Source organism: Hyla sarda, chromosome 6 (assembly GCF_029499605.1).
Source record: "Hyla sarda isolate aHylSar1 chromosome 6, aHylSar1.hap1, whole genome shotgun sequence".
NCBI lineage: Eukaryota > Metazoa > Chordata > Amphibia > Anura > Hylidae > Hyla > Hyla sarda.
In genome coordinates this window covers 299,650,367-299,663,392 of record NC_079194.1, presented here as the reverse complement: position 1 = coordinate 299,663,392, position 13,026 = coordinate 299,650,367, and the positions used below count along the sequence as shown (strand labels likewise).

Here is a 13,026-nt window from a genome sequence, read left to right as displayed (position 1 = left end):
TAGGTTTTTTTTTTTTAACATGGGAGTCAATGGGAGACGTACAGAACCGTATGTGCGTACAATTCCATCCGGTTTGCACCATATGGTTTTTGACTTTGCACAGTTTTTTTTTTTTCTTGGAATTTCAATCAAACAAGTGAAACTTTATTCATAATGGCGAGAAAAGTAAAAAACGTATACATTTTTTTCTTAAAAAAACGGATGCAACAGGACATCATTTTTCAAACCGTATATGGTTTTTAACTGTATAGGGGTTAAAATGTTTACACAAGTTTTTATACAGTTTAGTCCGGTTTTGAGGAATCAGTTTTTTTTATCAAAAACCTGATACGGGAACTGTATTGCAAAAACGTGGTGTGGATGCAGCCTTACTCGGTTCTCCATATCCACTGTTCCAGTATCAGAAAACTTTTTGTTTGGCCTCCCGGAGTTTCCACGTCGTATGTACTGAACTCAAGTCTTAACAAAGCAAATAGCCTCCTTTTTCCCTTTTTCTATTTTATTATTGTGGAAGGAAATTCTTCTAAGCCTATACTGCCAGACTCGGCGCTTTGAAGCCAGCACACTAAGAGGAAGTAAAGGAACAAAGGGCCGTAGCGAAAGAGTGCTGTGAGTTGGTTGTCTCGAAACAGAAGGGAGCTGACAAGGAGCGCCACGTCTCCGGCGGGGGGGATTTGATCAGCAGTCAGTCTATTTGCCATAAGGCTTAGAATACAACCTGCAAGTGTAAGAAGACGGCCTATATGAGAGTGCGCCGCCACTCTGCATTGTGTACCGGCAAACTCCACATCCAATCACGAGTCAAAGTGCAAGTCTACAAAAATAAGCGTTCAGATGCTAATGTCAGGAAAGATTAGCTGTGTAAGCAAAGCAGCCAGGCCCTCTTTACTCCAGCACAATGGCGGGTGGGATGAGCTCTAAGGAAAAAACTAGCTCCTAGTCAAAGTTGAGCGAACTTACTGTAAATTGGCTCGTAGTGAACCTCACAGCTCGGCTGTTGATTACTTTAGTCTGCATAAATTAGTTCAGCTTTCCAAGGGCTCCAGTTGCCTGGAAAAGGTGGATACAGACCTAGGAGACTTAAAGGGGTACTCCGCCCCTAGACATCTTATCCCCTATCCAAAGGATAGGGGATAAGATGTCAGATCGCCGTGGTCCCGCTGCTGGGGAGCCCCGGGATCGCCGCTGCGGAACCCCGCTATCATTACTGCACAGACCGAGTTCGCTCTGCGCGTAATGACAGGCAATACAGGGGCTGGAGCATCGTTACGTAACAGCTCCGCCCCTTGTGATGTCAAGGCCCGCCCCCTCAATACAAGTCTATGGGAGGGGGAATGCCGGAGGTTTCCGAAACAAGAGACGCAGCACCCGCTTAGAATGCGGGTGCTGCAGGGAGATCGCGGGGGGTCCCAGCAGCAGGCCCCCTGCGATCAGAGATCTTATCCCCTATCCTTTGGATAGGGGATAAAATGTTTTTGCCCGGAATACCCCTTTAATATAATAATGAGAAGTGCCCTCTTCTCTGCTGGAGCCCCTGCCCCCAAAATTTCTGTGCATGTCCCTGATAGTTACATTGTGGTTTCCAAACTTTACATTAAAGGGGTAATCCAAAAAATCCTGCACCACCCTCAATAAATTCCCCCCAAAGAGATCTAATTCCAATTCTACGTGAAATTCAGACCAAATCTTATCTGATCTGGATCGGTTTGTACATATCTTTAAAGAAGTATTCCAGGAAAAAGCGTCAATAATTTTTTTATTCTTTATATCATCTGGCTCCAGAAAGTTAAACAGATTTGTAAAATACTTCTATTAAAAAATCTTAATCCTTCTAATAATTATCAGCTGCTGAAGTTGAGTTGTTCTTTTCTGTCTGGCAACAGTGCTCTCTGCTGACATCTCTGCTTGTCTCGGGAACTGCACAGTGTAGAAGAGGTTTGCTATGGGGATTTGCTTCTACTCTGGACAGTTCCCGAGACAGGTGTCATCAGAGAGCATTTAGACAGAAAAGAACAACTCAACTTCAGCAGCTCATAAGTACTGAAAGGATTAAGATTTTTTTAATAGAAGTGATTTACAAATCTGTTTAACTTTCTGGAGCCAGGAACTTGCACTTCGATTTTAGAGTGACATGTCACCACTCACTTCCTCCACGGAATTTTATTTTTAATTGGATGAAGTAAACGTTAAGTGAATGCTCTGGGAGATCCCGGGCAAAAATATTCAGGAAATGTGCCCCTGGTGGTCAGTGGTTGCATAGCAATGTGAATGCTCTGGGACAGTGTTTCCTAATCAGGGTGCCTCCAGCTGTTGCAAAACTACAACTCCCAGCATACCCGGACAGCCAAAGGCTGTCCGGGCATGCTGGGAGTTGTAGTTTTGCAACAGCTGGAGGCCCCCTGGTTGCGAAATGCTGCTCTGGGAGATCTAGGGCAAGAAATACTGTATACACTCGAGTATAAGCTGAGTTCTTCAGCACAATTTTTGTGCTGAAAATGACCCCCTCGGCTTATACTCGAGTGAAAAAAAATAAAATATACCGTTGGGGTGGGGGGGGGGGGGGTGTTGGCCGGGCCATCCATCTTTGCTGCAGGGACCATTCGACTAGTGACAATGCATTGACGACGCCACACAGGGACATCCGTCCGCAGCAGTCAGGGGCATCCGTGATGTCAGGGGCGTCCCAGCTCACGGATGTCCCAGCTCGTCGTCGTCAATGCAGCATCACTAGTCTTGGGCTGGCCCAGAGCGGAGAAGAGGGCCTCCCGGTGAAGATGGACAGCCCAGACCGGCTCACCCTCCCCATCGGAATGCAGACGGTCCCTGCAGCTACGAAGCAACAGGAATGAGAGAACTGGGGAGGTGAGTAGACAATGAGGGGGACCTAAATGATGACGGAGGGGGTGGTCTGGATGATGACTGGGGGTGATGATGACAGGGTGGGGTTTACAGGGGGTGATGATGACAGGGGTTTGGATGATGACAGGGGAGGGGGTTGACAGGGGGGGGTCTGGATGATGACAGGGGATGATGTATTTTCCCCCTAGGCTTATACTCTAGTCAATAAGTTTTCCCAGGTTTTGGGGGTGAAAGTAGGGGCCTCGGCTTATATTCAGGTCGGCTAATACTCAAGTATATATGGTACCCAGATAATGTGCCTCTGGTGGCCAGTAGTGGCATAGCAATTCCTCTTGTGCAATTTACATACAGAAGGTGAATGCACTGGGAGATCCAGGGCAAAAAAATACCCAAGTGCCCCTGGTGGCCAGTGGTGGCATAGCAATTTCTTTTTGTGCCATTTACATGCAGAAGGTGAATGCTCTGGGAGATCCAGGGCAAAAAATACCCAAGTGCCCCTGGTGGCCAGTGGTGGCATAGCAATTTCTTTTTTGTGCCAATTACATACAGAAGGTGAATGCTATTTTTTGAAGATGCTGATTTCTCTAAGGATCTGTGCTTATGTCTGTACAATGGCGGCATTTCGCCGTCGACAGCCATCTTCCTTTCACCATGGCTAATACATATCTGTACTCTTATGTTTCTTTAGGTCCTCTGAGAGTACATTGTGCCTGGGATTCCGTCAGCCAAAGAAGAAGGCAGAAACAGGTGGGAAGTGTTCATTTAAATGCAGAGGTACAAAGCATGACTTTTTGTTGAAATAATTGTCTCAGGCCCTTAGACAATTACCATCCATGCTAATTAGAAAAAGATTAATTCATCCGGCTTAGCAAGAGCTAAAAGAGACATCTGTTACCTCTGAAGTCCCCTCCCCCCTAAATTGTAAATATAAAAAAGGTTAAATGTGTTCTATGATAAAAACTACCAAATGTATCGGGGAAATTAATATTCGAAAAAAATTATAAATATGCGGCCGAAATTTGCTTATATGTAGAAATGAGCGGTTATGATATTAGATAGAAATGGGAAACAAAGGACTAATTATTCTATAATTATCTCTGACACGGATGGGAGGATATATTGTTTGAGCCCATAATAAATATCATTATCCCCCCCTATTGTGCTGTACTGGGGGGAATTAGAAATTATATATTTTTTCGTGTCTGAAATGACTCGATAATAGCTGTAAAGTAAAGAGAATATGATGAACAGGAGATGATTTGGTGAATTAACACTTGAGTTGCTGGAAAAAAAAATAAACCTTTAAGACCGAGGATATCGTTTATCATTAATACTAACGTTTATTTATAAAATTATGTGGTATCCCGGTACTGTACCTTGTGTTGTAAGTCCCCAAAGTCAGAGTTCCTTCATCCAGATAGGAGTCTATTAATGGGATAACCCCTAGTCGCCTCTTCCTTCTTTAACCCCTTAAGGACTCAGGGTTTTTCCGTTTTTGCACTTTAGTTTTTTCCTCCTTACCTTTTAAAAATCATAACCCTTTCAATTTTCCACCTAAAAATCCATATTATGGCAATTTTTTTGCGTTGCCAATTCTACTTTGCAGTGAAATTAGTCATTTTACCCAAAAATGCACGGCAAAACGGAAAAAAAAATCATTGTGCGACAAAATCGAACAAAAAATGCCATTTTGTAACTTTTGGGGGCTTCCGTTTCTACGCAGTGCATATTTTGGTAAAAATTACACCTTATCATTATTCTGTAGGTCCATACGGTTAAAATAATACCCTACTTATATAAGTTTGATTTTGTCGCACTTCTGGAAAAAATCATAACTACATGCAGGAAAATGTATACATTTAAAAATGTCATCTTCTGACCCCTATACCTCACGTACAGGGCGGTATGAGGACTCATTTTTTGTGCCGTGATCTGAAGTTTTTATCGGTATGATTTTTGTTTTAATTGGACTTTTTGATCACTTTTTATTAATTTTTTAATGGTATAAAAAGTGACCAAAAATGCGCTTTTTTTGAAATTTGGAATTTGGAATTTTTTTGCGCGTACGCCATTGACCGTACGGTTTAATTAATGATATATTTTTATAGTTCGGACATTTACGCACGCGGCGATACCACATATGTTTATTTTTTTATTTTTTACACTGTTTTATTTTTTTTATGGGAAAAGGGGGGTGATTCAAACTTTTATTAGGGAAGGGGTTAAATGACCTTTATTAACACTTTTTTTTTACTTTTTTTTTGCAGTGTTATAAGTCCCATAGGGACCTATAACACTGCACACACTGATCTTTTACACAGATCACAGGCGTGTATTAACACGCCTGTGATCAGTGTTATCGGCGCTTGACTGCTCCTGCCTGGATCTCAGGCACGGAGCAGTTATTCGCCGATCGGACACCGAGGAGGCAGGAAAGGGCCCTCCCGGTGTCCTGTCAGCTGTTCGGGACGCCGCGATTTCACCGCGGCGGTCCCGAACAGTCCGACTGAGCAGCCGGGTCACTTTCACTTTCGCTTTAGAAGCGGCGGTCAGCTTTGACCGCCGCTTCTAAAGGGTTAATACCGCACACCGCCGCGATCGGCGATGTGTGGTATTAGCCGCGGGTCCCGGCCGTTGATGAGCGCCGGGACCGACGCGATATGATGCGTGAATATACGTCCTGCGTAGTTAAGGGGTTAATTAGATGTGTATATTGTATATATTTTATTTTATAAAGGTTACTTCCAGGACCTTAGGTCATGTGATCTACAGTAAATGTGTTATGCTAAGGATAAGGACCTTCCAGGTCACGTGGTTGTGCCACCTGATGTACCACAATACTTTGTAATAGAACTGACAGTTTTGGGGAACCAATAAGCTTTGAGCCTGCCCCCTTGCCATATAAGGGCGCTGTATCCAATCATCTCTCTCTTGGGTTCCGGACTTACAGAGAGAACACAGTTCCGTAGATACCTACAAGACAAATCTAGGCCTGAAGCCTGTCTCTTCAGCATCTTGCTAACCGTGAGTTTATCCAACTCCATCCTACAATCCTACGTGACTACTGAACCTAAATCAAACCCCTAAATTCAGTGGAACAGCGTAAAACAAGCCTCAAAGCTTATTCCCTACAAGGTCCCAACCAACCTGTGAGGAGCCTAAGTACCGGTCCTCTGTATAGACTGTTTGCTGATCTCATCCTGCATAAAATCTGCAGTAAAGTTATTTTCCGTTTACTACAATTCCGGTCGTGGACAATCCTTTATTCCTCCCTATCGTTCCTGGGACGGGTGGGATACATATACAGAGAGAAACCCGCACCCTGGCGTCACGACAGTTAAGGGCGCTACACCCTTTCATCACTGCACAGCTACACCACCTACCCTACACCCCCCAAGCTTACCACATTTAATATGTTGTTTATGTTTTTAATATGTTGTTTATAAGTTTTTTTTTCCTTTGTTTTATGACTTTACTATGGATTTCACCATAAATTGTTATTCCTTTCCTATCCAATAACTGTGTGATGAATGTTGGTCTTATTTTTGGGACCCGCATCTATCTACAGAAAGAAGGGGGGGGGGGGGCAATTCCCTTTTTCATATGGGAAGGTAGATTTTCATAAATTTGTTGTTAGGGAAACAGTGTAGTTACAGAAACAATGGCAAAATGACTGTTCAGTGCTCACCTGGAAGCCTGGGATGTACGTTCCTTAGATAGGTGCGGGTCTCAGAAGTGGATGACCTGTGGACGTGCCATAAATGTCCGAGACAGGAATTTCCCTTCAAATAAAATAAAGTAAATATATACAGTGACCATCCATATACATAAATCCCTTTCCATATGCCATATTTAGGTTAAATTGAAGGGTTCTCCACTTGAAACACTTTTTGTGACCAGGATCACCCTAAATATAGTTTTTGCTTTAGCTTACTCACTGTGACCATGCATTGCCCAATTTTTATTTTCTTTACTGCATTGGCACAATGAAGGTACCCATTGCAGATGAGCTCCTTTCACCTGTACTTGAAACCAGAGAAACAACATAGCAATTAGTGGTAAACCATGTGTTTTTTGGGCACCCTTAGCTATTTCTGGCTTAAAGAATCCATACCGGAGGGGCTGGCCCATCAGGGGTAGGGGTACTCCAGCCATAGATATATTATCCCCTATCCAAAGGATAGGGGACAAGATGTCTGTTTGAGGGGGTCCTGCCGCTGGGGACCCCCACAATCTCCCTGCTGCACCCGGCATTTGTTTAGAGTGTCGGGTGCAGCGCCGGAGGCTTGTGATGTCACGGTCACGCCCCGCTCATTATGTCACGGCCACGCCCCCTCAATGCAAGTCTATGGGAGGGCTCGTGACGGGAGAGGAATGGGAGAGGAAAATCTTAATCCTTTCAGTACTTATTAGCGGCTGTATACTACAGAGGAAGTTATTTTTGGATTTCTTTTCTGTCTGTCCACAGAGCTCTCTGCTGACACCTCTGAACATTTTAGGAACTGTCAAGAGCAGTATATGTTTGCCATGGGGATTTGCTCCTGCTCTGGACAGTTCCTGACATGGACAGAAGTGTCAGAGAGCACTGTGGTCAGACAGAAAAGAAATCAAAAATGAAAAGAACTTCCTCTGTAGTATACAGCAGCTAATAAGTACTGGAAGAATTAAGAATTTTTAATAGAAGTAATTTACAAATCTCTTTAACTTTTTGGCACCAGTAGATTTGAAAAAAAAAGTTTCCCACCAGAGTACCCCATTAAATTTCCTTAAAGGGGTAGGGGTATAGTTAGTGGATCAGTGGGTATCAGACAGCTGGGACTCCCCCGACCTCGAGAATAAAAAAATGTCCTCCGAATGCTTGGAGCAGCAGCACACAGGTGCAGGCAATACTCCATTCATCCTCTATGTGGTTCTCAAGATAGTTAGGGGTCCCAATGTTTCCAAGCATAGTCCTCAAGTATCCCCCAAAGAGATCCTGATTTCAGGATATACTACTTATTTGTATGTTTGCAGGAGACAAGTGTAACACATGACCACAAAATCAGACAACATGTAGTCTGTTACTATGGAGACACAAACACATGACTGCAGAGTCAGACAACATGTAGTCTGTTACTATGGAGACACATACACATGACTGCAGAGTCAGACAACATGCAGTCTGTTACTATGGAGACACATACACATGCAGAGTAGCTGTATACACAAAATGATAAAAGCCTTAAAGGGGTACTCTGCTGCTCAGCGTTTGGAACAAACTGTTCCGAACGCTGGAGCCGGCACCGGGAGCTCGTGATGTAACAGCCCCGCCCCCCTCATGACTTCACACCCCACCCCCTCAATGCAAGTCTATGGGAGGTGGCGTGACGGCATAGCCCCGCTTCCACATGACGTCACGCCCCGCCCCTCAATGCAAGTCTATGGGAGGGGGCGTGACGGCATAGCCCCGCTTTCACATGATGTCACGCCCCGCCCCCTCAATGCAAGTCTATGGGAGGGGGCGTGACGGCATAGCCCCGCTTCCACATGATGTCAAGCCCCACCCCCTCAATGCAAGTCTATGGGAGGGGGCGTGACGGCTGATAAATGTCTTAAAGGGGTACTCCGCTGCTCAGCATTTGAAACAAACTGTTCCGAATGCTAGAGCCGGCGCCGGGAGCTCGTGATGTAATAGCCCCGCCCCCCTCATGACTTCACACCCCGCCCCTCAATGCAAGTCTATGGGAGGTGGCGTGATGGCATAGCCCCGCTTCCACATGATGTCACGCCCCGCCCCCTCAATGCAAGTCTATGGGAGGGGGCGTGACGACATAGCCCCGCTTCCACATGACGTCACGCCCCGCCCCCTCAATGCAAGTCTATGGGAGGGGCGTGACGGCATAGCCCCGCTTCCATATGACGTCAAGCCCCACCCCCTCAATGCAAGTCTATGGGAGGGGGCGTGACGGCTGTGAAGTCATGAGGGGTGCGGGGCTTTAATGTCACGAGCTCCCGGCGCCTGCTCCAGCGTTCGGAACAGTTTGTTCCAAACGCTGAGCAGCGGAGTACCCCTTTAAAGCTGAAAAGGTGCACACATCTTATCCCTTATAATTAGGCATCCAAGTATTTGTCTTATTTGGTGTTTGTTGCTATGCGTAATGTCATTGGCGGCACAAGCAGTTAAAGAATATTTCTCTTCTTTTCCCCTAACAATCCTCTGGTAATTACCGTCTAAGGCGGATTATAATCAGCTTCCTGCTAATAAACATAACGCGCGTTCTCATTTCCATCATGATCGGCTTGTATAACCTCCCGTAATTACCTCCGCACCCTCCGAAGAAGCCTCCATAATGTTTAGTGTATTTGTGTATCGGGAACAGTATGTCTAGGACAAACACTATGAACCAGTCGCAGTCACTTGCACACACATCTCTATACAATTCAGCTTTGTTGGTGTTTGATGTACAAAGATGACTCTCCTGAAGAAAATGTATCCCCGGGCGGTGCGATGTTGCAGATTCCACTGCCGTACAATCCTTTAGAGTTTATCAGATGCTCTAACTGTAACGGGAACATTTTGGTTTTAGCAGGAAAATAAGCTCAAAGTTACATTCTTAGCTACATAGACATTAAGTAAACAGAAAACATGGTGGCTAAATGCCATGGTTAACCCCTAGACGACATCTGCCATACATGTATGGCGTAGCAGTGAAAAAAGGGATTGAGCTCCTCCTGCTCTATAACATGATACCTGCAGATTGTACTGTATTGTATATATCATCTGCTCAGCTCCTCCTGCTCTATAACATGATACCTGCAGATTGTACTGTATTGTATATATCATCTGCTCAGCTCCTCCTGCTCTATAACATGATACCTGCAGATGATACTGTATTGTATATATTATCTGCTCAGCTCCTCCTGCTCTATAAAATGATACCTGCAGATTGTACAGTATTGTATATATCATCTGCTCAGCTCCTCCTGCTCTATAACATGATACCTGCAGATTGTACTGAATTGTATATATATCATCTGCTCAGCTCCTCCTGCTCTATAACATGATACCTGCAGATTGTATTGTATTGTATGTATAATCTGCTCAGCTCCTCCTGCTCTATAACATGATAGCTGCAGCTTGTACAGTATTGTATATAACATCTGCTCAGCTCCTCCTGCTCTATAACATGATACCTGCAGATGGTACTGTATTGTATATATTATCTGCTCAGCTCCTCCTGCTCTATAAAATGATACCTGCAGATTGTACTGTATTGTATATATCATCTGCTCAGCTCCTCCTGCTCTATAACATGATACCTGCAGATTGTACAGTATTGTATATATCATCTGCTCAGCTCCTCCTGCTCTATAACATGATACCTGCAGATTGTACTGAATTGTATATATATATCATCTGCTCAGCTCCTCCTGCTCTATAACATGATACCTGCAGATTGTATTGTATTGTATGTATAATCTGCTCAGCTCCTCCTGCTCTATAACATGATATCTGCAGCTTGTACAGTATTGTATATATCATCTGCTCAGCTCCTCCTGCTCTACAACATGATACCTGCAGCTTGTACAGTATTGTATATATAATCTGCTCAGCTCCTCCTGCTCTATAACATGATACCTGCAAATTGGACTGTATTGTATATATCATCTGCTCAGCTCCTCCTGCTCTATAACATGATACCTGCTGATTGTACTGTATTGTATATATCATCGACTCAGCTCCTCCTGCTCTATAACATGATACCTGCAGATTGTACTGTATTGTATATATCATCTGCTCAGCTCCTCCTGCTCTATAATATGATACCTGCAGATTGTACTGTATTGTATCTATCATCTGCTCAACTCCTCCTGCTCTATTACATGATACCTGCAGATTTTACTGTATTGTATATATAATCTGCTCAGCTCCTCCTGCTCTATAACATGATACCTGCAGATTGTACTGTATTGTATATATATCATCTGCTCAGCTCCTCCTGCTCTATAACATGATACCTGCAGATTGTACTGTATTGTATATATCATCTGCTCAGCTCCTCCTCCTCTATTACATGATGTTGCAGATTCCAATACTTATCATCTGCTGTATGCTCCAGAGGAAGTTGTGTAGTTTTTTCCTGTCTAACCACAGTGCTCTCTGCTGACACCTCTGTCCATGTCAGGAACTGTCCAGTGTATTTTGCTTCTACTCTGATCAGTTCCTGACATGGACAGAGGTGTCAGCAGAGAGCACTGTGTTCAGACTGGAAAGAAGTATACAACTTCCTGTGGAGCATACAGCAGCTGATAAGTACTGGAAGGATTAACATTTTTATGTAGAAGTAATCTACAAAATCTGTGTAACTTTCTGGCACCAGTTAATTAGAAAATATTTTTTTTCCCACCGAAGTACCCCTTTAAGTGCTTAATTTGTGGGGGACCATGCCTCTCCTCGAAACCACTTCCATTTCTAAAACACTAAAAAAGTCTCACTCTTTTCTGCTTAACATGAAACTGTTGTACGCCAGAAAACAAGCCTAAATGTGTGGATTTTGAACTCTGTATTACTATGCTTATATTAAGCTGATAACCGGGGGTCCTGGTGCTTTTATCCCCACAGATTAATCATCGATTGCATACAGAGGTAATCATCTTTCATTTTGGTACAAGTGTCCCAAAATGTATATCACAAAAACTAGAAAAACAAAAGAAAAACAAACAAACCATGGGTTTGTGATACTCTATCTGGAGTTGTTTGGTTCAACACTTAGCGAGATGTGGGGAACATGGTGATCAGCTTTGAAAGACAACAATTAAAGGGGTTAACCAGGAAAAAACTTTTTTTTATATATCAACTGGCTCCAGAAAGTTAAACAGATTTGTAAATTACTTCTATTAAAAAATCTTAATCCTTTCAGTACTTATCAGCTTCTGAAGTTAAGGTTGTTATTTTCTGTCTAAGTGCTCTCTGATGACACGTGTCTTGGGAACCGCCCAGTTTAGAAGAGGTTTGCTATGGGGATTTGCTTCTAAACTGGGCGGTTCCCGAGACACATGTCATCAGAGAGAACTTAGACAGAAAAGAGCAACCTTAACTTCAGAAGCTCATAAGTACTGACAGGATTAAGATTTTTTAATAGAATTAATTTACAGATCTGTTTAACTTTCTGGAGCCAGTTGATATATAAAAAAAGTTTTTTCCTGGATAACCCCTTTAATTTTGTCATACTCTGTCAGGAGTTGTTTATGTGGTTGTGATGTGAGTTGCAACCTATTTTATTCCAGCATGTTGCAAGAATGTATTACATTTAATAACCAAAAAAAGAGGGGCACAAAATACTGACCTATGGTCCAACCTTGTCTCTGGCATACAATGTATTACATTTGTATCATGAGAATTTGAAGCCCTTAAATATTAGCCTGTCATCGCAGGTGACCTTTCAGGATTCACTGTTTTGTTTTTACATGAAGAGCGGCACTATTTTTGACTACTATATAAGTTGTATATGGCAATTTTCAGCAGATTTCTGCTTTGTAGGCCCCAATTATAATTTGTAGTTCTCCAAGAGCTGATGGGCGAAGCTCCCTTCTCCCCCTACAAAGACTTGTTATGCTTTTCTTGCAGACAGATGAGAAAACTGAGCAAATTTTAAGGGAAAAAGATATCAACAACAGGAGGGGGGGAGTATATTTTCTTATACTAATTTTGTACAAATAGCAGTAACTGTTTAAAACCTCCCAGGTATTAAAAACATATCAACTATTCACACAATGGTACATAAGTGTCTGATTGTGGGGGACTGACCTCTGGGACCCCCAACAATCCCCAGAACCGGAATTGTCTCTTACTATGAAATTTCCTGACCCCCAACTCTCCAGTGAAGTGGCCCATCACTGCCGAAACCAGTTTGTCTTGGAAGGTGGGGGGTCATAGTGCTGTGTGGGGAGAGACGGACCCCGTTCTGGAGGGAGGCCATCGGTCCCCCGCGATCAGACACTTATCCGCTAACCAGTGGATAGGGGATACATTTTTTAATACCTGGAGGACCCCTTTAATGAAATTTACTAAAAGGTAAGGATGGGCACATCTGTATCCTAAGGAGAAACTAGTGGACCCCTTTACTGAAATCTTCCAGAATAATACTTCCCTCTGAATATGCACTTCAGATTAGTTTAGTCTTTCCA

At 43.4% G+C, this 13,026-nt stretch overlaps 1 protein-coding gene across 6 annotated transcripts in view; it reads left to right on the top strand.

The window, feature by feature from the left end:
* The window catches only part of LRRC4C (leucine rich repeat containing 4C), an 813,407-nt gene that overhangs the window by 227,714 nt on the left and 572,667 nt on the right, over positions 1–13,026 (top strand). For 3 of the 6 annotated variants that reach the window (XM_056527914.1, XM_056527916.1, XM_056527909.1), the window contains exon 2: positions 3,548–3,606. The exons of 1 other annotated variant lie outside the window; for it this stretch is intronic. The gene's annotated coding sequence lies outside the window, so the exon portion shown is untranslated. Of the gene's footprint in view, positions 1–3,547; positions 3,634–13,026 lie in introns of all 6 variants that reach the window. 2 more of the 6 variants (XM_056527917.1, XM_056527911.1) reach the window with 1 other exon arrangement.